The sequence below is a fragment of the Cervus elaphus genome, chromosome 18 (genome assembly GCF_910594005.1).
Source record: "Cervus elaphus chromosome 18, mCerEla1.1, whole genome shotgun sequence".
In the NCBI taxonomy this organism is placed as follows: Eukaryota; Metazoa; Chordata; class Mammalia; order Artiodactyla; family Cervidae; genus Cervus; species Cervus elaphus.
Genome location: NC_057832.1, coordinates 84044300 through 84057552, shown reverse-complemented (window position 1 = coordinate 84057552; position 13253 = coordinate 84044300). Strand labels below are relative to the sequence as shown.

Sequence of the window (13253 nt, the reverse complement as noted above, 5' to 3'; positions counted from 1 at the left end):
AATTTACCATCTAACCATTTTTAAGTGTACAGTTCAGAGGTATTAAATACATTAAATATAAATAAGTGCTACCATCAACATCATTTATTCTCTTGACTCATTTCACCCTGTAAAACTGAACTTTGATATCATGAAACATTGGCACCCAATCTTCCCCTCCTCCCAGCCTCTGGCAACCACCATTCTTTCTGTCGTTATAAATTTGACTACTCTAATTACCTTATATAAGTAGAATACAGTATTTGTCTTTTTGTTACTGGTCTATTTTACTTAACATAATGTCCTCAAGATTTGTCCATCTTGTGCTGCTGCTGCTGCTAAGTAGCTGCTGTCATGTCCAACTCTGTGCGACCCCATAGACGGCAGCCCACCAGGCTCCCCCGTCCCTGGGATTCTCCAGGCAAGAACACTGGAGTGGGTTGCCATTTCCTTCTCCAATTCATGAAAGTGAAAAGTGAAAGTGAAGTCGCTCAGTCGTGTTCGACTCTTCGCGACCCCGTGAACTACAGCCTACCAGGCTCCTCCGTCCATGGGATTTTCCAGGCAGGAGTAATGGAATGGGTTGCCATTGCCTTCTCCCCATCCATCTTATAACATATTGCAAAATTTCCTTCTTTCTTAAGACTAAATAACAGTCATTGTATATATACACCCATATTTAGCTTATCCATCCATCCATCAAAAGGACACTTGCTTCCACTTTTGGACTATTGTGAATAATGCTACTATGAACACAGATGTACAATATCTCTTCCAGACTCTGCTTCAGTTCTTTGGAGAAGATACCTAGGCATGGAATTATGGGACCATATGGCAGTTCTATTTTTAATTTTTTGAGGAACCACCATAGCTTTTTCCACAGCAGCTATACCATTTTATGTTACTACCAGCAGTGTACAAGTGTTCTAATTTCTCCATTTCTTTACCAACACCTGTGATTTTCTGGTTTTTTGATAGTACCCATCCTAATGGGTGTGAAGTAGTATCCCATTGTAGTTTTGATTTTCAATTCCCTAATGAGCATCTTTTCATATGCTAATTAGCCATTCATATATTTTCTTGGGAGAAATGTCTATTCAAGTCCTTCACCAATTTTTTAAATAGGTTGTTTTTTTGTTTTGCTTTTTTTTTTCATTTATTTTTATTAGTTGGAGGCTAATTACTTTACAATATTGTAGTGGTTTTTGCCATACATTGACATGAATCAGCCATGGATTTACTTGTGTTCCCCATCCTGATTGTCCCTCCTGCCTCCCTCCCCATCTCATCCCTCTGGGTCTTCCCAGTGCACCAGCCCTGAGCACTTGTCTCATGCATCCAGCCTGGGCTGGTGATCTGTTTCACCCTTGATAATATACTTGTTTCAATGCTGTTCTCTCAGAACACCCCACCCTCACTTTCTCCCACAGAGTCCAAAAGTCTCTTCTGTACATCTGTGTCTCTTTTTCTGTTTTGCATATTGGGTTATCGTTACCATCTTTTTAAATTCCGTATATATGCGTTAGTATACTGTATTGGTCTTTATCTTTCTGGCTTACTTCACTCTGTATAATGGGCTCCAGTTTCATCCATCTCATTAGAACTGATTCAAATGAATTCTTTTTAATGGCTGAGTAATATTACATTGTGTATATGTACCATAGCTTCCTTATCCATTCATCTGTTGATGGGCATCTAGGTTGCTTCCGTGTCCTGGCTATTATAAACAGTGCTGCGATGAACATTGGGGTGCACGTGTCTCTTTCAAATCTAGTTTCCTCGGTGTGTATGCCCCGGAGTGGGATTGCTGGGTCATATGGCAGTTCTATTTCCAGTTTTGTTTTGTTTTGTTTTGTTTTTTCTATTTCCAGTTTTTTAAGGACTCTCCACACTGTTCTCCATAGTGGCTGTACTAGCTTGCATTCCCACCAACAGAGTTTTGCTTTTTGATGTTGTTTTAAGAGTTCTTTCTAAAAAAAAAAAAAAAAAGAGTTCTTTCTATATTCTGCATATTAATCTTTTGTCAGATATATCATTTGCAAATGTTTTCTCCCATTCTGTGGGTTGTATTTTTACTATGTTGACAGTGACTTTTGATGCAAAAAGTTAATTGTCAGGAAGTCAAATTTGTTTACTTTTCCTTTTGCTAAGTGTGCTGCTGGTGTCACACCCAAGGAATCATTGCCAAATCCAATGTTATAAAAAACTTTGTCCTATATTTTATTCTAAGAGTTTTGTCATTTCAGCTCTTAAGTTTAGGTCTTTGGTCTCTTGCGTATATGGTATTAGTATCAATCTGACATCTTTCTTTTGTAAGAGGATATCTAATTTTCCCAGCATGTGTTGAAAAGACTGTCCATTCCCCCATTGACTGGTCTTGGTATTCTTATCAAAAAATCATTTGACCATACATGCAGGTGTTTATTTCTGAGCTTTCTCTTCTCTTCTCTTCTCTGGCTTTATGCCAGTATTATGCTGTTTTGCTTACATAGTTTTGTGATAATTCTTCAAATCAGGAAGTGAGAGTGCTTTTTGTTCTTTGTCAAAATTGTTTTAGCTACTGAGGATCCCATATAAATTTTAGGGTGTATTTCTCTCTTTCTGTGAAAGCTATCATTGGGCTTTTGATACAAATTGCACTGGATCTGTACATTGCTCTGGGTAGTATCAACATCTTAACAATATTGTCTTCCAATCCATGAACACTGGAAGTTTTTCAATTTATTTACATCATCTTCAATTTCTTTCAGCGACGTTTGGTTGTTTTCAGGGTATGAGTCTTTCACCTCCTTTTTACTAAGGAAGGTAATTCCTTGGTATTGCATTCTTTTTGATGCCGTTGTAGATGGGATTGTTTTCTGAATTGTGTGTATAGAATTGTGTCATGTGTGGAGGTTATGGGGTGACTTTGTATACTGCAACTTTACTGAATTCATTATTAAGTTCTAACAAGTATTTTTGTGGAATCTTTAGGGCTTTCTACATATAAGATCATATTATCTGCAAACAGTGATCATTTTACTTCTTCCTTTCCAATTTGGATGCCTTTTCTTTCTTTTTCTTGGCTAGTTACTTTGACTAGAACTGCCAGAACTAAGTTGAAAAGGAGTAGTTACAGTGGGTATCCTTGCCATGTTTCTGATCTTAGAGAAAAACCTTTCAGTCTTTCATCACTGAGTACATTGTTGGCTGTGGGTTTTTCCATATATGACCTTTATTGTGATGAAGTATTCCTCTAGTCCTCATTTACTAAGTGTTTTCTTTTTAAATCATGAAAACATATTGGATTTTGTGAAATTCTTTTCTGCATCAATTGAGATGATACAGTGGGTTTATTTCCCTTTATTTTGTTGATGTGGGATATTAAGTTGATTGATTTTACTATGTTGAAACATTCTTTCATCTAGCAAATAACTCTCACTTGGTCATGCTGTATAGTTTTTTTTGACATGCTGCTGAATTCTGTTTGCTCATATTTTGTTGATGATTTTTGCATCAGTTTTCATGAGGGATATTGTTCTATAGTTTTATCTTGTACCTTTGTCTGGCTTTGGTGTCAGGGCAATGCTGTTCTCATAGAATGAGTTAGAAAATGTTCCTTCCTCTTTGATTTTTTGGAAGAATTTGAGGATTATTAGTGTTCATTCTTAAAATGTCTGGTAGAATTCACCAGTGAAGCTGTCAGGTCCAGAACTTTTCTTTGTTGGGAGATATTTTTTTCTGCTTCAATCTGCTTACTAGTTTTAGGTCTATTCAGATTATCTGTTTCTTTATAATTTATTCTTGGTAAATTTTGTGTTTCTAGGAATTTGTTCATTTTATATTTATCTAATTTGTTGGCATGCAATTGTTCACTGTACTCTCATATAACACTTTATTTCTGTAGAATTTGTAGTAATGTCCCCACTTCCATTTTTTAAGTTTTATATTTGGAGTCTTCTCTCTTCCTTTTCTTGATTCTAACTAAGGTTTGTCAATTTTGTTGATGTTTTTAAAGAACCAATTTCTGATTTCATTCATTTTCTATACAGTTTTTCTTTTCTTCATTTCATTTATCTCTGCTCTAATCTTCATTATTTCCTCCCTCCAGCTAGCTTTGGGTTTAGTTTGTTCCTCGTTCTTTAATTCTTTATGTTGTAAAGTTAGACTATCAATTTACACTCTTTCTTGTTTTTTAATGTTAGTGTTTACAACTGTAAATACCTTCTTAACACCACTTTCGCTGCATCACATGGGTTTTAGTATATTGTGTTTTCATTTCATTCATCTCTAATTATTTTCTAATTTCTCTTGTGATTTGTTTTTTGGATGATTGATTGTTTAAGAGTTTAGAAATTAATGTATAGTTTCTACAAGTTTACAAATTTTCCAGTTTTCCTTCTATTATTTATTTCTAATTCATCCAGTTTTGATCAGAGGATATACATCACATCATATCTATGTTTTCAAATGTTGAGACTTTGTGACCTAATTCCATTCTATTTGAAAAGACTGTGTATTTTAAAGAACGTGTATTTCGTTATTGTTGGGCAGAGTGTGCTGTATTTGTCTGTTAGATCTGGTTGGTTTCATGTGTTGTTCAAGTCCTCTGTTTCCTTACTATTGAGAGTGAGATATTGAACTCTCCTGCTATTATTGTAGAACTTTCTGTTTCTCACTGCAATTCTGTCAAGTTTTGCTTCATAGATTTTGATGGCCTGCCATCAGGTGCATAAATGTTTATATACAATTATTTTTCTTGTATTCAATCTTTTATTAATATACAAGGTTCTTCCTTGTCTTTTGTAAACCTTTTTATTTAAAGTCTATTTTGGGGAATTCCCTGGTGAACCTGTAGTTAAAATTCTGTGCTCCCAAGGCAGGGAGGCTGGGTTCGATCTCTGGTCAAGAAACTAGGTCTCACATAACTAAGAGTTCAAATGGTGCAACTAAACATTTTTCATGCTGCAACAAAGATCAAAGATCCTGCATCCTGCAACTCAGATCCAGTGCAGCCAAATAATTAAATATTTTTAAATATTTCATTTCTTAAAAAAATATACTCAAGAAGGCAATGGTTGGGGCGGGGCAGGTGAAGGTACAAAGAACTAAAGGAAATTAGGGAAAAATGTATTAACAAAATTAGAGTATCAACAAAGAGAAAATCTTAAAAGAAACCAAAAGGAAATTCTGGAGCTCAAAGTATAATAACTGAAATGAAAAATCCATTAGAAGGGTTCAACAGCAGATGTGAGTAAGCAGAAGAAATAATCAGTGAACTTGAATATAGAGCAGAAATAAAGAAGCATGAAACAAAAATGAAGAGACTATGAACTTTAGGACACTATCAAGCAAAGCAACACATACATTATGGGAGTCCAAGAAAGAGAGTAGAGACAGAAAAGGGAAGAAAGATTATTTGAAGAAATAATGGCCAAAAACTTCCCAGATTTTCTGAAAGATATAAATCATTACTTCAAGTAGAATAAACACAAAGAGACCCACACCAGGGCACATTATAATCAACTGTCAAAGGACAAAGACAAAGAGATAACCTTAAAAGCAGCAAGAGAGAAGTGACGCATCATGTATAAATTTGCTTCAATAAGATTATAAAGTGATTTCTCATCAGAAACTTTGGAAGCCAGAGGCAATAACTGTTACTTGTTTATTTATTTATTTTATTACTTGTTTAAAGTCCTGAAAGAAAGTAACATTAATAATACTATATGTATCATAATTATCCTTCAATAATAAGGAAAAAATTAAGAAATTCTTAAATAAACAAAAGCTGAGAGAGTTCATTACCACTAGATCTGCCCTACGTGAAATACTAAAGGGAGTTCTTCAGGTTGAAATGAAAGGACACAGGACAGAACTCAAAGATACTTAAAGAAATATAGGTCTCTGGTAAAGTGATATATATATGTGCAAATATAAATGCCAGTATTATTGCAACTTTGGTTTGTAACTATACTTTTTAATTTGCTACATGATTTGAAAGACAAATTCATGAAAATTATAATTTGATTTTATTGGTCAAACACTGTAAGAAGATGCTATTTGTGACATCAGTAATATAAAGTGAAGATGAAGTTGTATAGGAATAGAGTTTTGTATTCTTTGACATTGTTATCATCAATTCACATTAGATAGTTGTATTTTAGGATTTATATGTAATGTCCATGGTATCTACCAAAAAACACAGCTATACACTATAAACAAGAGAAAACAAGAACAGAAGCAAAATGTGTCATTACAAAAAAATCAACTCAGAAAGAAAAGCAGGAGTAGTTGTACACCAATGTTCATTGCTGCACTATTCACAACAGCCCAAAGGTGGAAACAACCCAAGCGTCCATCAACAGATGAATGGATAAAGTGTGGCATATACAGGCTTGGAATGTTATTCAGCCACAAAAAAGGAATGAAATTCTGATACATGCTACTACATGGGTGAAACTCAAAGATATTAAGCTAAATAAAATAAGCCAGACACAAAAGGACAAGTACTGTATGATTCCAAATATATGAGGACCCTAGAGTGGTCAAACTCCTAGAGACAAAAAATAGAATGGTGGTTGCCAGGGGCTCCTAGAGTGGGTTGGAATATATCATTTAATGGGTATAGAGTTTCAGTTTCAGTTCAGTTCAGTTCAGTTGCTCAGTCGTGTCCGACTCCTTGCAACCCCATGAATCGCAGCATGCCAAGCCTCCCTGTCCATCACCAACTCCCGGAGTCCACCCAAACCCATGTCCATTGTTTCGGTGATGCCATCCAACCATCTCATTCTCTGTCGTCCCCTTCTCCTCCTGCCCTCAATCTTTCCCAGCATCAGGGTCTTCTCAAATGAGTCAGCTCTTCACATCAGGTAGCCAAAGTATTGGAGTTTCAGCTTCAACATCAGTCCTTCCAATGAACACCCAGGACTGATCTCATTTAGGATGGACTGGTTGGATCTCCTTGCAGTCCAAGGGACTCTCAAGAGTCTTCTCCAACACCACAGTTCAAAAGCATCAATTCTTCGGTGTTCAGCTTTCTTTATAGTCCAACTCTCACATCCATACATGACTACTGGGAAAACTATAGCCTTGACTAGACGGACCTTTGTTGGCAAAGTAATGTCTCTGCTTTTTAATATGCTGTCTAGGTTGGTCATAACTTTCCTTCCAAGGAGTAAGCGTCTTTTAATTTCATGGCTGCAATCACCATCTGCAGTAATTTTAGAGCCCCCCAAAATAAAGTCAGCCACTGTTTCCACATCTATTTGCCATGAAGTGATGGGGCCGGATGCCATGATCTTAGTTTTCTGGATGTTGAGCTTTAAGCCAACTTTTTCACTCTCCTCTTTCACTTTCATCAAGAGGCTCTTTAGTTCTTCTTCACTTTCTGCCATAAGGGTGGTGTCATCTGCATATCTGAGGTAATTGATATTTCTCCCGGCAATCTTGATTCCAGCTTGTGCTTCATCCAGCCCAGCGTTCCTCATGATGTACTCTGCATATAAGTTAAATAAGCAGGGTGAGTTCCAGAAAAACATCTATTTCTGTTTTATTGACTATGCCAAAGCCTTTGACTGTGTGGATCACAATAAACTGTGGAAAAATCTGAAAGAGATGGGAATACCAGACCACCTGACCTGCCTCTTGAGTTTCAGTTTGGGGGGTGAAAAAGTTCTGGAGATGGATAGTAGTGAATCAACAACAATGTGAATTTACTTCATATACTTCACCTTTCAGCAATGTGGATCATACACTTAAAATGATTAAGATGATCAAGTTTATGTTATGTATCCTTTACCACAACTTACAAAAAAAAGATGGCAGGGCAGGAAGATGGAAGAATCTGGATCCCTAATGATACTGCAGTGACGTTGCTCCAAGTCCGCAGTCATCCAGTTATTCGGACCCCTGTTCATTCACATCCCTATCGTGGAGTTTCTCTTACTGCAGCTATATGCACTCCTGAATAACATGCCTGGAAGCCCCCGCTCTCTCCCACCTGGTTCTCAGCATGCCCTCCCCTATTGTTGCTTGCAGGACTCCATTGACGTTTCCACCCTGATAACTCTTCAATGTGGGAGCTGCCCTGGGCACTGTAGGATTTAGCAGCATCCCTAGCTTCAACCCCCTAGATGCCAGGAGCATCCACCACTCCCACATGTGATGATTTAAAGGGTCTCCACTCCTTGCCAGAGGCCCCGCTGGGGCAAATCACCCCAGTTGAGAACCACGGCCCTTTGCAGCCTTTGCTAAGCCAGCTAACCTGCTCGCTGCTCTGCAAATGTGCTGCGGGTCCCTTTCCCCCAGCTCAGCTGTGATCCGCAAAACCCCCTCCAAGTCCTCCCCAAACCTGCCTGTCCTTCACAGCTCATGTGGAATTCTCCATCGTGGTGGAGACTTTGCCCACAGTCCCCGGCCCATGCAGGCTTGCCATGCTCCAGACATCACACCATTTGGCTTCTCTGTTGCCATATGTGTGTGTTTTGCTCTTGGAAGCTGAGTTCCCGGTTCCTGGAAGATATTGCACATATAAGGGTCCAATCTATGCATTTCAGTGAACGTATGAGATTGTCTTTCCCTGGAACTCAGTAGCGGTCTGGATGCACTGGTGTGGAAGCCAGAAAACTCAAGGCTGTCTGGTCCTTGGTCCCCATCCCCTGCGGGGAAGCCACCAGCATCTTGGGAGCCTGCTCCCCCAGCCCACTGCTGAGGCAGGGAAGGCCTGCAGGTCCACACAAAGGATGGCCCAGGCCCACAGTCCAGTCTCCACCTTGAGTCACAGAGGTGACTCGAAGGGCGTGTCCAGCCCTTTGGGTCAGGGAGCAGAATCCAGCCTGCTTGGCACATCCTTCCTTTCACTTTTAAAGGGAAATAGTGCTCAAGAGCCTCAGTTGGAGAGGAGAGAGGGTTATGAAAATGAATGACCCCCAAGGGACCAGGGACACTCTCAGGGGAAAGGTTTTTATCAACACCTGTGAGTCCCAGTTCCTGAGCCCAGAAACCCACTGACAACTCAGCATGGTGCCTACCTCCAAGAGCTCCCAGGCCAGGGTGGAGACAAGGGGCCAGAGACAAGCCTAATGAGGTCAAGGGTAGTATTAGAGACATACTGAGAAAAAAAATGCCCAGCCCAGGCCAGAAATCAGACAGTCTTCCTGGAGGAGGCCACGTCCAGGCCAGAAAGGTTTCACATTCCAGGGCTGTCAAATTTAGTAAATATGGAGGAAGACACCCAGGGAGATTTTTTTTTTCCTTTGACCAAGCTACATAGCATGTGGGATCTTAGTTCCCCGACCAGGGATAGAACACAAGCCCCCTGCATCCCTGCATTGGAAGCACGGAGTCTTAATGGTTGGACCCCCAGGAAAGTCCTGACCAGTGAGATTTAAATTTAAAAGAAGCAGCTAAAAATCGCTTCTCGGCCTTTTGGCTAAGATCAAGTGTAGTATCTGTTCTTATCAGTTTAATATCTGATACGTCCTCTATCCGAGGACAATATATTAAATGGATTTTTGGAGCTGGGAGTTGGAATAGGAGCTTGCTCCGTCCACTCCACGCATCGACCTGGTATTGCAGTACTTCCAGGAACGGTGCACCAAAAGAAAAAAAAAAAAAGAAGCAGCTAATAATTTTTTAGTATGTCATAAACATTCCATGGAATATACTTAGGTTGGAAAGTTACAGACTTCATCACTGCACCTCACAGATCAAGGTCAGACTCAGAAGGGACAGGGCAGGGCTGAGCCTTGGGTTCCAGAGTAGAGCCCACCGATCTGAGCACCCTCCTACTCTGCCACTTAACTGGGCAGCCCTAGGCTGCCTACTTATTCTCTCTGAACCTCAGTTTTCCAATCTGTAAAATGGGATGGGTGTGTGGACATTAAAGCTTGCCTCTTAAGGGCTGGTCTGGGATCCCACAGCATCAGGCTCCCTCAGGAGGGAGGTTGTTAGAAATACAGAATCTCTGGCCCTGCCCCAAGCCTGTTGGATAAAACCTGCCTTCCAAGAAGCCTTTGATCCAGGTGTTCATTTACATTTCAGAGTGCTGTGGGCAGAGCCACCCCATGGGACCCAGGGGCCAACACAGAGCCAGGCACAGTGGTGCGGGGAGGCCTCCCAGGCTGCCTGGCCTCCTTGGCACATCCCACACACACAGACACTCAGAGGGGGTACTTTTTACCTGCACTTACAGCTGAGACCCCAGAAGAGGCCAAGAAAAGCGAGCTCCTTCCCTGGACGTCAGGCTGGCCCAGCTCAGGTGCCTTAGGGTTGAAGACCTTTGATGTGCCCACGCTCTCCAGCTCAGCCATGCCATGTTAATCTCGCTGCTTCTCAGTGACCTTGTGGATGGACTCATGGACAGTTGCTCAAGCTCTGAAGAGGTTCTGAGGTTCCGTGAGGTTGAGTCTGCCCAGCGAGGTGCCTGGCACACCAGAGGCACCTTTTCCTGCCCAGAAGGATCATTTCCTTTTCCACCTGTGGCAAACCAATGAGAAGCAGCCCCCAGCCCCACTGACAGCCAGGACACCCCAAGGCTTTTTTCTGGGGGAAAGAGGATGACATCTGGCAGGGGCACCTCCTGGCACAAACTCAACTTAATTGGCATTGCCTCCAGGAGAAACTGCCCCTACAGACCAAAGTCCCGAGACCATCTAATTCCCCAAATGCTGAGTCACTGATCCTCAACAGATGGGGGAGAGAATTAGCTGAAACAGGAAATGCATTGAATTGGTTTGTGCTCTGGGTCCAGAGGTTTCTAGGGACACTCTGTTGCCCGTGTGTTATCACCATGGCTACTCAGCTATCTGATCAGGGTGCTCCCCTGCTTCAAATCCACCAGCACCTTTTGAATGCTTAATATGTAGCTGTATTGCCCTTTAAAAATAATTCAGGGACTTTCCTAGTGGTCTAGTGGTTAAGACTCCACACTTTGAATGCAAGCGATGTGGGTTCGATTCCTGGCTGGGAAACTAAGATCCCATGTGCTGCGTGGCACAGCCACAACATAAAAAAATTTTAAATAAAAGACATCAGTTTAGTTTTTGCCTGTTTCAGTGATGATCTCTTTGGTTTTCTTTTTATCCTCAAATGTGCCAGGCACCCTCCCCCGCTGGAGCACTTTCACTCTGCTTCCAACACCCTTTCCAGTCTCACCTAACTCCTACAATAGAGTGAGGCCCTAGGTAACCCTGCTGGCACCTGGGCATCCCAGAAGGGAGATGATCTAGCCACAAGTGCACCTGGCCGGAGGGCACTACCCACTCCCTCCCGCCTCCAGCCCAGTGCCTACAACTGGCAGCCCCAACAAGTGATGGCGGAGCAGACAGATGCTTCGTGGAGTCTGCAGCTTGGGGAAGTTGGGATGCACTGAAAGTTTGGTTCTCAACCCCTCTAAAGCTCCTAGCATGCAGGGACTGAGCTCTATCCATCTCCCCTAGGTCCAAGCACAGAGCCAGGAACACAAGGGCACCCATTCAAGCCTATGCGTGGGTGGGATTGTGCCAGTCAGAGGTGTGGAATTTCCCTGCACTCTGCTGACCCCTTTGCCATGAGCCCTGTACGTCAGCCAGCCTGGAACCTGCTGGAAACCTGCCGAGCTTATCTATTGTTCAGTGACCTCTTTCCTTCCAAACCCAGCTCACTTATCGCGTGCATGCCCGTGTCCCAGGGCCTGTTCCGTTCTATTTTGGACACACTTATCAAGGGCAGAGGTTTTGATATCAGATAGACAAGTTCAACCCCTGACAGCCTGTTTCCCTGTGTGTAAGTGGATAGCAGAGCCTCCACCCAGGGCTGTGTGATTGTATGAGACGTCTGCACACCTTCCTTCTGCAGGTCCAGGCCACAGGAACACACCACTCTCTTGATCCCGCCCAATTCACAGATTCCACCAAGTGCCAGGGCCTGTTCCAGCCAAGCGTGGGTTATATAAGCACAGCCCAGGGTTATGTAAAGTGCCTAGGATGGCACCTGCTCCCAAGCTGGTGAGAGCAAGCTACTCCTTCACAGGGGTGGACAGTGGGCCAGCCTGGGACACCAGGGCAGGCCTGTGCTGATGTCCAAATCCTGTCCTCTTCATCCACCTGTGACTTGTTGCCAGGTGAGTTCTGAGCCTCAGCACCCCCACCCAGAACTTGGGAGTAGCCCCTGTGTTGGTAGAACACTCAGCGTAGGTCTCAGCACACAGCTTGCATCTAGCATGTGGCCAACAGGCCCCAGCTCTGTTCCCAGACAGGAACGCACCCCACCGGCAGAGGCCCCTCTGAAAAGAAATATCACTGGAGAAACCCAAGGTGCCCACTCTCCTGCGTCTGCGCAGACTCAACGTTAAGTTCACTGGCTGGGACGCCTGGAGGTGGCAGGCTCAGAGGAACAAGGCTGGCACACGTTTTGAGCAGACCGCCGCCTCAATGTCCCAGGCTCTTGGGTGCCCAGGGCCAGGCCTGCCTCACACAGCAGGTGGGGAGGTCTACAGCCAGCAGCCAGGCAGGGATACAGGAAGCTCTCCAAGCTCGGCCCCTTCAACAAGGCAGTGACGCCCATGAGGCTGTTGCTGCAGTTCTGGGACCCCACAAATGCCAGGTTGCCATCTTTGTTCAGCTCCATTAGCTCATCTCCTTAAGGTGCCCGAGCCATGGCAGGCCTCAGGAACCTGGTGGCAATGTACTGGTTGCTGTTTCACGCACTGATAATCCCACCTGAGCGGCAATCCCCACCATATACACTTTGATTCCCTAGAAATCCTCAGAATGGCAGAAACGTGGAGACCCTAAACCTGAGGGCCCACCACCCCCTAATAGCAGTCAGAGACCCAGGCTTTCCTCACCGTGTAGACCAGCTTGTGCTGGAACCACTACCTGGTTTTCTGTCGGAATGAAATACTCGAGCACTTTCAACTTTCTTCCCAATTTTCTCCTAACTCCCCTGCCAACCCTGCTGACCCTCTTCCACTAAGTATTCTCATCAGCTGGGCCTTGTGAGGCCTGATAAGTGGGTGACAATGACACCGTGATAAGCGGGCACAATAAAGGGCACAGTTATCAGCAGCATCCCCCTCCTCCAGACAGCAGGTGGGAGGCCCAAATATGAGGTGGGACCCTCCCCTGTCAGAACCTTGCAGGTGGGCTGAGAGCAGACAGGGCATGTGTGTGTCACACTGTCACTCATGCACTTGAAACACCCAGGTAGGACTTTCCTGGTGGTCCAGTGGCTAAGACTCCACATTCCCAATGCAGGGGGTCCAGGTTTGAGGCCTGGTCAGGAAGAACTAGGTCCCATGTGCCACAATTAAA

The 13253-nt window shown here is 43.0% G+C and overlaps 1 non-coding gene across 1 annotated transcript; it reads left to right on the top strand.

Moving 5' to 3' along the window:
• The first annotated feature begins 9371 nt into the window (after positions 1–9371).
• LOC122675040 lies at positions 9372–9562 on the top strand. Its single transcript, XR_006335194.1, has one exon. It is a non-coding gene; the product is annotated as a U2 spliceosomal RNA (small nuclear RNA).
• Positions 9563–13253: the final 3691 nt, after the last annotated feature.